Here is a 13339-nt window from a genome sequence, read left to right as displayed (position 1 = left end):
GCTAGTGCGGGGAGCAGGAACAGGGCACACTGGACTCTCAAAGCGTACTATAGGCCTGGTGCGTGGTACCGGAACTGGAGGTACCGGGCTGAGGGCACGCACCTCAGGACTAGTGCGGGGAGCAGCAACAGGGCACACTGGACTCTCAAAGCGTACTATAGGCCTGGTGCGTGGTACCGGCACTGGTGGTACCGGGCTGAGGGCACGCACATCAGGGCGAGTACGGGGAGAAGGAACAGTGCGTACAGGGCTCTGGAGACGCACAGGAGGCTTGATGCGTGGTGCCGGAACTGGAGGCACTGGACTGGAGACACGCACCACAGGGCTAGTGCGAGGAGCAGTAACAGGACGCACAGGACTCTGGAGACGCACAGGAGGCTTTGTGCGTGCTGTAGGCACTGTCTTAACCAGACGGCTAGCACGCACCTCAGGACGAGTATGGAGAGCTGTTCCCGATGACATTAAGTCACCAACACGTTCATTCGGACGGATGCCATGCCTCATGCACCAAACCAATACATCCCTCATAACTCTCTCCTCCAATTTCTCCATTAACTCCTTTACTGTCTCTGCGTCACTCTCCTCCAAATCCGCCCTCACCGGCTCCTTACGGTAAACAGGAGGAGTTGGCTCACGTCTCCCGACTGACCCAACTAAACTACCCGAGAGCCCCCCCCCCAAGAAATTTTTGGGTTTGACTTACGGGCTTCCAGCCTTGTTTCCGTGCTGCCTCCTCATATCGCCGCCTCTCTGCTTTCGCTGCCTCCAGCTCAGCTTTGGGGCGGTTATATTCTCCTGGTACTTCGCGGTCCAGAATTTCCTCCCAATTCCAATAGTCCTGTGTAGGTGGGTCCTGTTGTTGTTTCACACGCTGCTTGATCCGATTCTGGTGGGTAATTCTGTCACGATCGTCTTGACAAGAGAGAGAGGACCAAGGCGCAGCGTGTGCAAAATACATCTTCTTTTATTATAGAAGAGAGAAAAACAAGAAACGAACAACTATACAAAAACTAACAAAATAACAAACTGACGACCGTGAAGCTATACATATAAATAGTGCTGACACAAACACTACACATAGACAATTACCCACAACCAGCTAAAGCCTATGGCTGCCTTAAATATGGCTCCCAATCAGAGACAACAATAACCAGCTGTCTCTAATTGAGAACCAATTCAGGCAACCATAGACTTTCCTAGACACCTACACTGAACACTAAACCATCTACTATACTTAACCCCCTAAACCAAACAACACCCTAGACAATACAAAAACACCTACTTCACCATGTCACACCCTGACCTAACTAAAATAATAATGAAAACAAAGATAACTAAGGCCAGGGTGTGACAGTAATGCAGCTTTGGATAGAGAACTTGATGTGGTGCAACATTTCCCTTTTACTGATGTGGGTAATATTTGTTATCAGATTCTACAATATCTGCACACTACTATTTTCTGAAAATGTATTAAAATTGCATTCACTAGCTGTGAGGATGTCAAGCGTCCGTCAGAAGATAATGTTACCATGGCCTGATGCACCATTTCTCTTAAGTGCACCTTAAAAGACTCTTAAGCCCCGTTACCATGGCAGCCACACAGCTTTCTCAATGCAGCACTGCTTGTGTAACAGAAGTTGGAGTAGGCATTTAACAGTCTTAATTAGATCATTACAATAGCATACATCCTGGCTGCTGCTAAACACTGGGCTAGGAGGTCTATTTACATAAGTTAATGACAAGTGCACCAGTTTATTGACACATTTTTATAACCTGTGAAGAAAAGATTTGGTGATAAAAATGTCACAAATAATAAATAAATAAAATAAATCTAAAAAGTGCCTGATGAATCTTTAGTAATAAATATATTACATGATGGAGGTAGTTACAGTATGTGCCATTTGTAGGTTATACTTTATATCACTGTGCATATTGACGTTGGATTGTCAAATTATGGAATGTTGTGTGATGAGGTGGGTTAGGGGGAGAGGGGGGAAAGGCGATATTCATCTTTTGGGGGGTGTTCTCTGGTGCTGCCCTTCTCATTCAAAAGAGGAGGCTCTCCTCCCATGCTAAGTTCGCAGAGTCCAATTTTCAGTTAATATGGAGGTCGTGACAGCGGGTGCACAGGGCCTGGTAGGACATAATGGCTATGGGATTGTAAATATTAGTTTTAGAGAGACACAAATGGGGGGCAGGCGGAGGTAAATTTCCATTGAATATGTGCCGGCATCACTGGAGGCCCTAGTGCAGCGGAATAGATTTTCCATTTTCTAGTGTGTCACATTAGATTTTCAGAGGTGCTTGGTGGCAGGTACATGTCATTAGTAACACTTTAGCGCGGTAATGAACCTTTTTATTTATCCGGTGCTTCTCTCATGAATGAATAAGGAACCACTCTCCAGCTGTGCCCAGTCGGGAGCAGTGAGGAGCAGACAGGGGGAGGCAGAGAGACAGCCAGGGCCGGGAAACCAGAGGAGAGGAGAGGACAGACAGGGGGAGGCAGAGAGACAGCCAGGGCCGGGAAACCAGAGGAGAGGAGAGGACAGACAGGGGGAGGCAGAGAGACAGCCAGGGCCGGGAAACCAGAGGAGAGGAGAGGAGAGGGAGGCAGAGAGACAGCCAGGGCCGGGAGACCAGAGGAGAGGACAGACAGAGGGAGGCAGAGATACAGCCAGGGCCGGGAAACCAGAGGAGAGGAGATGAGAGGGAGGCAGAGAGACAGCCAGGGCCGGGAAACCAGAGGAGAGGAGAGGAGAGGGAGGCAGAGAGACAGCCAGGGCCGGGAAACCAGAGGAGAGGAGAGGAGAGGAGAGGAGAGGAGAGGAGAGGAGAGGAGAGGAGAGGAGAGGAGAGGAGAGGAGAGGAGAGGAGAGGAGAGGAGAGGAGAGGAGAGGACAGACAGGGGGGCAGAGGGCTCTTGGGACTGGTGAGGTGGGTTGAACAGTCATTACACACGCACACACACACACACACACACACTCTCTCTCTCCTCACCTCTGTTCCCTGGTGTGCTGATCTGACACTCTATTTGCACACTTTCCCCCCTCCTTCATGAACCTGACAGCCACTTAGCAATACATTACTCAGAGGAGCTCAAACCCAGAGGCTGGGTAACCAAACTGTCATCATCGTCTCTGTGTTCATTCACAAAACTGACACATAAAGCACATTCACACTCGAAACAGATAACAGAAATTTTTATAATTATAACATACAAATTCTTACATTTTGATTTAATGTTTTTTATTTCCTACTATTGTTTATATTACAGACATAGAAAAAAAAAAATTGATGCCCAGGAGCTGTGACATTGAGAAGTGATACAGCTACACCTTCACTGATACGGTGGGTATTTTAAAGCAACCGTCAGTCTAACTCTCAATTCGACTGTCTGTGCTGAGTGGGGCTTGTAGCTTTCCACCTTTGGGGTCAGTTTGTCAGTAGCAGTGATTGTAAGTGTCACGCCCTGGCCTTAGTATTCTTTGTTTTCTTTAATATTTTAGTTAGGTCAGGGTGTGACATGGGGAATGTTTGTGTTTTGTCGTTTTGGGTGGTTATATGGTAAAGGGGGTGTTGGGTGTAGTGTATGAGTTTGTGTTGAGTGAATGTTTCTAGGTATGTCTATGTGTAGTGTTTGTGTCAGCACTATTTATATGTATAGCTTCACGGTCGTCAGTTTGTTATTTTGTTAGTTTGTGTATAGTTGTTCGTTTCTTGTTTTTTCTCTCTTCTTTAATAAAAGAAGATGTATTTTGCACACGCTGCGCCTTGGTCCTCTCTCTCACCCAAAGACGATCGTGACAGAATTACCCACCAATGCGGGATCAAGCAGCGTGATAAGCGGCAACAGGAGCAGCGCAAGGAGGAATGGCAATGGGAGCGTAATCTGGACTACACTACGTGGGAGGAGATCGACAGGTGGGCGATCGACCCAGGGCGAGTGCCAGAGCCCGCCTGGGATTCTCTGGCGCAGTGCGAGGAGGGATATCGGCGAATGGAGGCAGCACGACGACGCGGTAGGAAGCCTGTGAGTCAGCCCCAGGCGGGCTCCGGGGGGGGGCTTAGAGGTAGTGGGCCGGTAGTGGACCGTGTTACGCAGTAGAGCGCACGGTGTCTCCTGTACGTGTTCATAGCCCGGTGCGGGTTATTCCACCTCCCCGCACTGGTAGGGCTAGATTGGGCATTGAGCAAGGTGCCATGAAGCCGGCTCAACGCGTCTGGTCTCCAGTGCGTCTCCTCGGGCCGGCATACATGGCACCAGCCTTATGCATGGTGTCCCCGGTTCGCCTACATAGCCCGGTGGGGGTTATTCCACCTCCCCGCACTGGTCGGGCGACGGGGAGCATTCAACCAGGTAAGGTTGGGCAGGCTCGGTGCTCAAGGGAGCCAGTACGCCTGCACGGTCCGGTATTTCCGGCGCCACCTCCCCGCCCCAGTCCAGTTCCACCAGTACGTCTCCTCGGGCCGGCTTACATGGCACCAGCCTTACGCATGGTGTCCCCGGTTCGCCTACATAGCCCGGTGCGGGTTATTCCACCTCCCCGCACTGGTCGGGCGACGGGGAGCATTCAACCAGGTAAGGTTGGGCAGGCTCAATGCTCAAGGGAGCCAGTACGCCTGCACGGTCCGGTATTTCCGGCGCCACCTCCCCGCCCCAGCCCAGTACCACCAGTGCCTACTCCACGCACTCGCCCTATGGTGCGTGTCTCCAGCCCGGTACCACCAATTCCGGCACCACGCACCAAGCCTCCTGTGCGTCTCCAGAGTCCTACGCATCCTGTTGCTGCTCCCCGCACTAGCCCTGAGATGCGTGTCCCCAGCCCGGTACCACCAGTTCCGGCACCACGCACTAGGCCTAATGTGCGTCCCCAGAGTCCAGAGCCGTCAGCCAGCCATGAGCGTCCAGAGCCGTCAGCCAGCCATGAGCGTCCAGAGCCGTCAGCCAGCCATGAGCGTCCAGAGCCGTCAGCCAGCCATGAGCGTCCAGAGCCGTCAGCCAGCCATGAGCGTCCAGAGCCGTCAGCCAGCCATGAGCGTCCAGAGCCGTCAGCCAGCCATGAGCGTCCAGAGCCGTCAGCCAGCCATGAGCGTCTAGAGCCGTCAGCCAGCCATGAGCGTCCAGAGCCGTCAGCCAGCCATGAGCAGCCCCTCAGCCCGGAGCTGTCATTAATCCAGAACTGCCCCTCAGTCCAGAGCTGTCTCTCTGTCCGGAGCTGCCCTTCAGTCCGGAGTTGCCCCTCTATCCTGAGCTACCTCTCTATCCTGACCTACCTCTCTGTCTTGAGCTATCTCTCTGTCCTGTGCTACCTTATCCTGGTGCTGCCCCTTATCTTGATGTTACCATGTAAATTAAGTGGGTGTAATAGGAGGGTGGTCATTCTAAGGGGGAGACGTAAGCTGGGATTGACTATGGTGGGGTGGGGACCTCGCCCAGAGCCTGAGCCACCACCGTGGTCAGATGCCCACCCAGACCCTCCCCTAGACTTTGTGCTGGTGCGCCCGGAGTTCGCACCTTAAGGGGGGGGTTATGTCACGTTCCTGACCTGTTTTCTGTTAGTTTTGTATGTGTTAGTTGGTCAGGACGTGAGTTTGGGTGGGCAGTCTATGTTTTGTGTTTCTATGTTGGTTTATGGGTACCTGATATGGTTCTCAATTAGAGGCAGGTGGTTTTCATCTCATTCAATCATATTAAGGTAGGTGTTTTCACTTTGTTTGTCGTGGGTGGTTGTCTCCTGTGTCAGTGTATGTTACGCCACACGGGACTGTTTCGGTTTTGTTTGTTTGTTCGTTTTATGTAGTCATTTTTCCTGTTCGTGCGTTCTTCGAGTTTCATGTAAGTTCGTCGTCCAGGTCTGTCTACGTTGCTTATTGTTTTGTAATTATTCAAGTGTTCGTCGTGTTTTCTGTTTTGTTTATTAAATATCATGTCTTATCACAACGCTGCGTCTTGGTTCAATCCATGCTCCTCCTCTTCGGATGAAGAGGAAGAGGAGAATCGTTACAGTAAGTCAGTTCCTTGTCCCTCTAGTGTTTTTTTGCGGGATCAGAGGGCAGTTGGGTGCCAGTTTCTCAGGTGTGTGCCCCTGTACCACTCTCTCTCTATAGACCCTGTCCTGCCCAGTCTAGCTTGGTGAAGAGGTCAGAGTGGCGTCCACTGGGGTGGTCAGGGTTCCATGTCACCCCCAGCATCCTCACTGTTCATTTCCCTTCCATCTTGAGTGTGAAATTGCTGTCGGTGCGGCGCTAACCCCAGTATTAAGAGGTCAACTATTTCAATCTGATGTGTGCCTTTCTGGCTGAGGGAGTCTAAGAGATGGAGGGGAAAAGGAGAGAAGGATGGAGAAAGAGGTGATCACTGTCTGAGCCTGGACTGGCCAGGGAGGGGCAGGACAGAATTTATTTTCAAGTGAACTTCTCTAGGGCTGGGGTCTTCCACCCTATCCTACAAATAGGGAACAATAGCCTTGATTGACCACAATGGAGCCATCACTTATTTCCACATCCAAGTAAGTTTGAGAACACATTATAATTTACAGCAACAACCTGGGAAATAGTTACAGGGGAGAGGAAGGGGGATGAATGAGCCAATTAGAAGCTGGGTATGATTGGGTGGTCATGATGGTCAGATTGGGAATTTAGCCAGAACACCAGGATTAACACCCCTACCCTTACCATAAGTGCAATGGGATCTTTAGTGATCACATAGAGTCAGGTCACCCATTTAACATCCCATCTGAAAGACGGCACCCTATACAGGGCAATGTCCCCAATCACTGCACTGGGCTTTTTATACCAGAGGAAAGAGTGCTTCCTACTGGCCCTCCAACACCACTTCCAAAAGCATCTGGTCTCCCATCCAGGACCAACCCTAATTAGCTTCTGAGGCAATCCAGCAGTGGGATGCTGGGTGGTATGCTGCTGGCTGAAAGATGTACCACAATGGTCTGCAAAAATTAAACCCTAGCTCTCACTACCATCAAAATAATAACACTCAGTCTGCAACATAAAATGCCCAGTTGTATAAGGATTTTTTTTTACAAATAAAATCATAAACTTTGTTTCTCAACTTCTTAATCTATTCTCAATTGAACGCTCAATCTTTGTATGAATCCTCTAAGAAAGCACTTATATGATACAAACATCATAACAGTCTAAGGTCTTGTCTCATATTTCCCATGGGCTAGACTTTCATCCCCCTTTCTCTCTATCTCGCTCTCTTTCTCTCTATTTTCCTCCCCAGACCACTTCCAGTACCACTGCCCAAATAAGGTGCATGCTCCATGCAAAACCCTCCTCTCTCAAGAATCTCTTGGGTTCAGAATCTACCGAAACTTTGGATCTCAAACACAAAACATATTTTATTCAAAGGGTGTCCGTAATCACAAATAAACAGCATTTGTGGCAATGAGCGCAGAGCAGAGCTGGAGGAAAGAGAGAGAGAGAGGAGCCTATCTCATGCAGGAGCAGATAGCTAGTAGATATGATTCCCTTGATAAGGAGCCGTAATTTGGCTTTTAGAGATAGCTCCGGGGGCCGCTGTGCAGAGCCACACCACTGACTTACTGTGTACCCATGTGTGTATGTTTTTATCTCTGGGGTTGAAGAGCTTTTCATCTCTGATGATTTTCTCTCTTTTTTATGTATTTCCCCCAGAAGGTGAGATCACAAACCCACAGAAGGCAGAGTTGCATGTTTTAAAGCGATGGACAAAATACAAATATTTGAAAATGTATTTCATGGTAATTATGTCAAGTTTCATGGCCCTGGCACAGTACTGAGGCACAGCCTGGATGCCTTAATTTGTATAGAAATTGTAATCATTTGTTCATTTCAAGGTGAAAATTGCATTTTTTAATTTAAATTGTATCCTGCGTGATAGGCTATTATCTAGAAAAATTGTCTCTGTGTATGGCGGTCTATGCCCAGGCGTCACGCCTGTTAGGAGCCCACTTCTCCTGAGAAAGGACTTATGTACATATCTTCTGACTGAATGAACCGAGTTTGTTCTTTACTTAGGGGCCGCCACTGTCTGCACTCATTTCCATTTTAGTTATTAATATTAATTAGTCTGAGAGCACAGCACAGATTTGAAATGTAAATCAAGCTGGGCTTCACAGTGATTTTATCTCACTCTCTTAGATTTACAACTTCACTTGGCCTTTTTTTTCTCCCTCATCTCCCTTCAAACTCCTTCAGGGGGGAGGTGTGTGTGTGTGTGTGTGTGTGTGTGTGTGTGTGTGTGTGTGTGTGTGTGTGTGTGTGTGTGTGTGTGTGTGTGTGTGTGTGTGTGTGTGTGTGTGTGTGTGTGTGTAGGCTGGGGGATCCTAGAGGTGTCGAGCAGAAATCTGCGGCTCAGGTACACAGCCCATGCTGGAATAATTACAGGATTTGGGGGATTATTATACTGTAAGTGCATTCATGGCGACAGCTGGGAGCTTTTTTAGTCCATATGACACATAAGCTCAAAGAATAAAACCCTGTCTTCCTAAAGCCTGTCTTAATCATTCCTCAACATGTACATACACACTGCTTTGAACCCCTGCAGAGAATACTATTAGAATACTATTAGCATATTCCAGATTCATCACTTATCATTGTGGAGTTTTGAAATGCCCCCAACGTCTTTTTACTATATATTTAGAGGATGTTTTGATGATTCTTTTGGTCCCATAAACTTTTAGAGTTATTACAGGCAGAAGGTTTCCTCATGAGGGAGAACTCTCACTGGTTGTTTCCTTCCTACCTTTCCTCCTCATTCTCCACGCCTCTCAATCGCCCACTCTTCAATTGCAGGTTTTACATTACAGCACGGCCAAGGTCCTCAATTAGATCTGAATCACAGCCTTTATGACTCACTCTGGAAGTGTGTGGCTGGCTGGTTGGCTGTACTGTAGCACTGACTTCTCCATCTGTCCATCCCTGCCTCCTGAGTGATAGGGCCCCTTGGTCTTCTCTCTCCACTCTGAGGCTCAGGAGTTTCATTTCCATCCCTGTGATCTAAACAAACCCATTACCTCCAGCAGCCACGTAGCTCTGCACCAGGCAGGACACAAGCCCTGGGCCCAGGACTGACTCGCTGAATGACTGACACAGCCCAGAGCTAAGCCACCGTGGCACACCGCACAGCCACCTTCAATGGCCCTACGTCCGTATAGGAGAGCTATATAGACAGGCCCTCTGCACTTTATCTAAACCATTCCAGAGAGGCGAGGGGAATCGGCTCTTGTGGGCTCTGTTTATCCCCTGCTCCTGTAGTCAATCAATTAGGGGATCAAAGGAGGAGAAGAGTGAAGTTGCACCCATACCCCGCTGGCTGGGGCTGCCACCTCGGCCCTCGTCCCTGTCTGAGTGACAGCAGCACAGAGGAAAACAACAGTCCCAGGCTGGGGCTGCCACCTCGGCCCTCGACCCTGTCTGAGTGACAGCAGCCCAGAGGAAAACAACAGTCCCAGGCTGGGGCTGCCACCTCGGCCCTCGACCCTGTCTGAGTGACAGCAGCCCAGAGGAAAACAACAGTCCCAGGCTGGGGCTGCCACCTCGGCCCTCGTCCCTGTCTGAGTGACAGCAGCCCAGAGGAAAACAACAGTCCCAGGCTGGGGCTGCCACCTCGGCCCTCGTCCCTGTCTGACTGACAGCAGCCCAGAGGAAAACAACAGTCCCAGGCTGGGGCTGCCACCTCGGCCCTCGACCCTGTCTGAGTGACAGCAGCCCAGAGGAAAACAACAGTCCCAGGCTGGGGCTGCCACCTCGGCCCTCGTCCCTGTCTGAGTGACAGCAGCCCAGAGGAAAACAACAGTCCCAGGCTGGGGCTGCCACCTCGGCCCTCGTCCCTGTCTGAGTGACAGCAGCCCAGAGAAAAACAACAGTCCCAGGCTGGGGCTGCCACCTCGGCCCTCGTCCCTGTCTGAGTGACAGCAGCCCAGAGGAAAACAACAGTCCCAGGCTGGGGCTGCCACCTCGGCCCTCGTCCCTGTCTGAGTGACAGCAGCCCAGAGGAAAACAACAGTCCCAGGCTGGGGCTGCCACCTCGGCCCTCGTCCCTGTCTGAGTGACAGCAGCCCAGAGGAAAACAACAGTCCCAGGCTGGGGCTGCCACCTCGGCCCTCGTCCCTGTCTGAGTGACAGCAGCCCAGAGGAAAACAACAGTCCCAGGCTGGGGCTGCCACCTCGGCCCTCGTCCCTGTCTGAGTGACAGCAGCCCAGAGGAAAACAACAGTCCCAGGCTGGGGCTGCCACCTCGGCCCTCGTCCCTGTCTGAGTGACAGCAGCCCAGAGGAAAACAACAGTCCCAGGCTGGGGCTGCCACCTCGGCCCTCGTCCCTGTCTGAGTGACAGCAGCCCAGAGAAAAACAACAGTCCCAGGCTGGGGCTGCCACCTCGGCCCTCGTCCCTGTCTAAGTGACAGCAGCCCAGAGAAAAACAACAGTCCCAGGCTGGGGCTGCCACCTCGGCCCTCTTCCCTGTCTGAGTGACAGCAGCCCAGAGAAAAACAACAGTCCCAGGCTGGGGCTGCCACCTCGGCCCTCGTCCCTGTCTGAGTGACAGCAGCCCAGAGAAAAACAACAGTCCCAGGCTGGGGCTGCCACCTCGGCCCTCGTCCCTGTCTGAGTGACAGCAGCCCAGAGAAAAACAACAGTCCCAGGCTGGGGCTGCCACCTCGGCCCTCGTCCCTGTCTGAGTGACAGCAGCCCAGAGAAAAACAACAGTCCCAGGCTGGGGCTGCCACCTCGGCCCTCGTCCCTGTCTGAGTGACAGCAGCCCAGAGAAAAACAACAGTCCCAGGCTGGGGCTGCCACCTCGGCCCTCGTCCCTGTCTGAGTGACAGCAGCCCAGAGGAAAACAACAGTCCCAGGCTGGGGCTGCCACCTCGGCCCTCGTCCCTGTCTGAGTGACAGCAGCCCAGAGGAAAACAACAGTCCCAGGCTGGGGCTGCCACCTCGGCCCTCGTCCCTGTCTGAGTGACAGCAGCCCAGAGGAAAACAACAGTCCCAGGCTGGGGCTGCCACCTCGGCCCTCGTCCCTGTCTGAGTGACAGCAGCCCAGAGGAAAACAACAGTCCCAGGCTGGGGCTGCCACCTCGGCCCTCGTCCCTGTCTGAGTGACAGCAGCCCAGAGGAAAACAACAGTCCCAGGCTGGGGCTGCCACCTCGGCCCTCGTCCCTGTCTGAGTGACAGCAGCCCAGAGGAAAACAACAGTCCCAGGCTGGGGCTGCCACCTCGGCCCTCGTCCCTGTCTGAGTGACAGCAGCCCAGAGAAAAACAACAGTCCCAGGCTGGGGCTGCCACCTCGGCCCTCGTCCCTGTCTGAGTGACAGCAGCCCAGAGAAAAACAACAGTCCCAGGCTGGGGCTGCCACCTCGGCCCTCTTCCCTGTCTGAGTGACAGCAGCCCAGAGAAAAACAACAGTCCCAGGCTGGGGCTGCCACCTCGGCCCTCGTCCCTGTCTGAGTGACAGCAGCCCAGAGAAAAACAACAGTCCCAGGCTGGGGCTGCCACCTCGGCCCTCGTCCCTGTCTGAGTGACAGCAGCCCAGAGAAAAACAACAGTCCCAGGCTGGGGCTGCCACCTCGGCCCTCGTCCCTGTCTGAGTGACAGCAGCCCAGAGAAAAACAACAGTCCCAGGCTGGGGCTGCCACCTCGGCCCTCGTCCCTGTCTGAGTGACAGCAGCCCAGAGAAAAACAACAGTCCCAGGCTGGGGCTGCCACCTCGGCCCTCGTCCCTGTCTGAGTGACAGCAGCCCAGAGAAAAACAACAGTCCCAGGCTGGGGCTGCCACCTCGGCCCTCGTCCCTGTCTGAGTGACAGCAGCCCAGAGAAAAACAACAGTCCCAGGCTGGGGCTGCCACCTCGGCCCTCGTCCCTGTCTGAGTGACAGCAGCCCAGAGAAAAACAACAGTCCCAGGCTGGGGCTGCCACCTCGGCCCTCGTCCCTGTCTGAGTGACAGCAGCCCAGAGAAAAACAACAGTCCCAGGCTGGGGCTGCCACCTCGGCCCTCGTCCCTGTCTGAGTGACAGCAGCCCAGAGAAAAACAACAGTCCCAGGCTGGGGCTGCCACCTCGGCCCTCGTCCCTGTCTGAGTGACAGCAGCCCAGAGGAAAACAACAGTCCCAGGCTGGGGCTGCCACCCCGGCCCTCGTCCCTGTCTGAGTGACAGCAGCCCAGAGAAAAACAACAGTCCCAGGCTGGGGCTGCCACCTCGGCCCTCGTCCCTGTCTGAGTGACAGCAGCCCAGAGGAAAACAACAGTCCCAGGCTGGGGCTGCCACCTCGGCCCTCGTCCCTGTCTGAGTGACAGCAGCCCAGAGGAAAACAACAGTCCCAGGCTGGGGCTGCCACCTCGGCCCTCATCCCTGTCTGAGTGACAGCAGCCCAGAGAAAAACAACAGTCTCAGGCTGGGGCTTCAGGACCACGTCAGACCAGAGAGGACAACTAGAACACATGCATGGGTTTCATCTGGACATCCACACACACTTTAGAAGGATCGGGTTTACCATGACACACAGGAAAGATCCTGATAACAATGCACATTGGAACAATGTCAGGACAAAGCCACAGAGGTCCGTTGGCATATTTGACAATTAGGGCTGGTGTCAGTTCTTTTAAAAAATCAACACAAGAATACAGTTTTGTAGTGAATTGCCATGGAGAAAAAAATTACAGAACAGTCTCAACAGCCAATTATTGCAGAATATCCAAGGATATGCAGTAACAACAACCACCAGTATTTCAGTTCTCAAATCATAGCACCATTTTCTCACACAACTCTTTTCAATCCAATTACATTAGATGATTTTAGATTTTAACAAATTCTATCAAATAAATTAAAACATAATTTCCAATTCCTCTACCAATTCCTTCAATTCTCTCACTTCAGAGTCAAACTCTTTTTCTGAAATAGATTTTGAAATGGACAATATTTGGTCCCAATGACATACCATTCTTTTTTCCTTATTTACTGTGCACTAATCTCCAAGCTGATACACTGTTAGCGTTTTAAATAATATTTTGCTACTTTTTATTGTTTGATGACAACCAAGATATGAAGGATAAGTATGTGTTTTAATTGCAAATAAATAAATCAAATACACAGGATTCCTGCTAAGTATAAATACCTGTAGAATTCCTCAATTCGTCATTCACTGCATCATTAATTTCATTGTTTGCATAAATGACAGTATGATGTCTTATAAAGAAGTAGGCAAATGTATGCTGTATTTCTAAAAAACGAAAAACCCTTTGTTAATGTATGATCAGTAGGATCATTTAAGTACACTGCAACTGCTTTACCCTTGTTAGAGCTATAGTGGACAGTTCATTTTCAATCAATATAATAAA

Source organism: Salvelinus namaycush, chromosome 2 (assembly GCF_016432855.1).
Source record: "Salvelinus namaycush isolate Seneca chromosome 2, SaNama_1.0, whole genome shotgun sequence".
Taxonomy (NCBI): domain Eukaryota; kingdom Metazoa; phylum Chordata; class Actinopteri; order Salmoniformes; family Salmonidae; genus Salvelinus; species Salvelinus namaycush.
The sequence above is the reverse complement of the archived record's forward strand: the minus strand, read 5'-3'. Positions refer to the sequence as shown.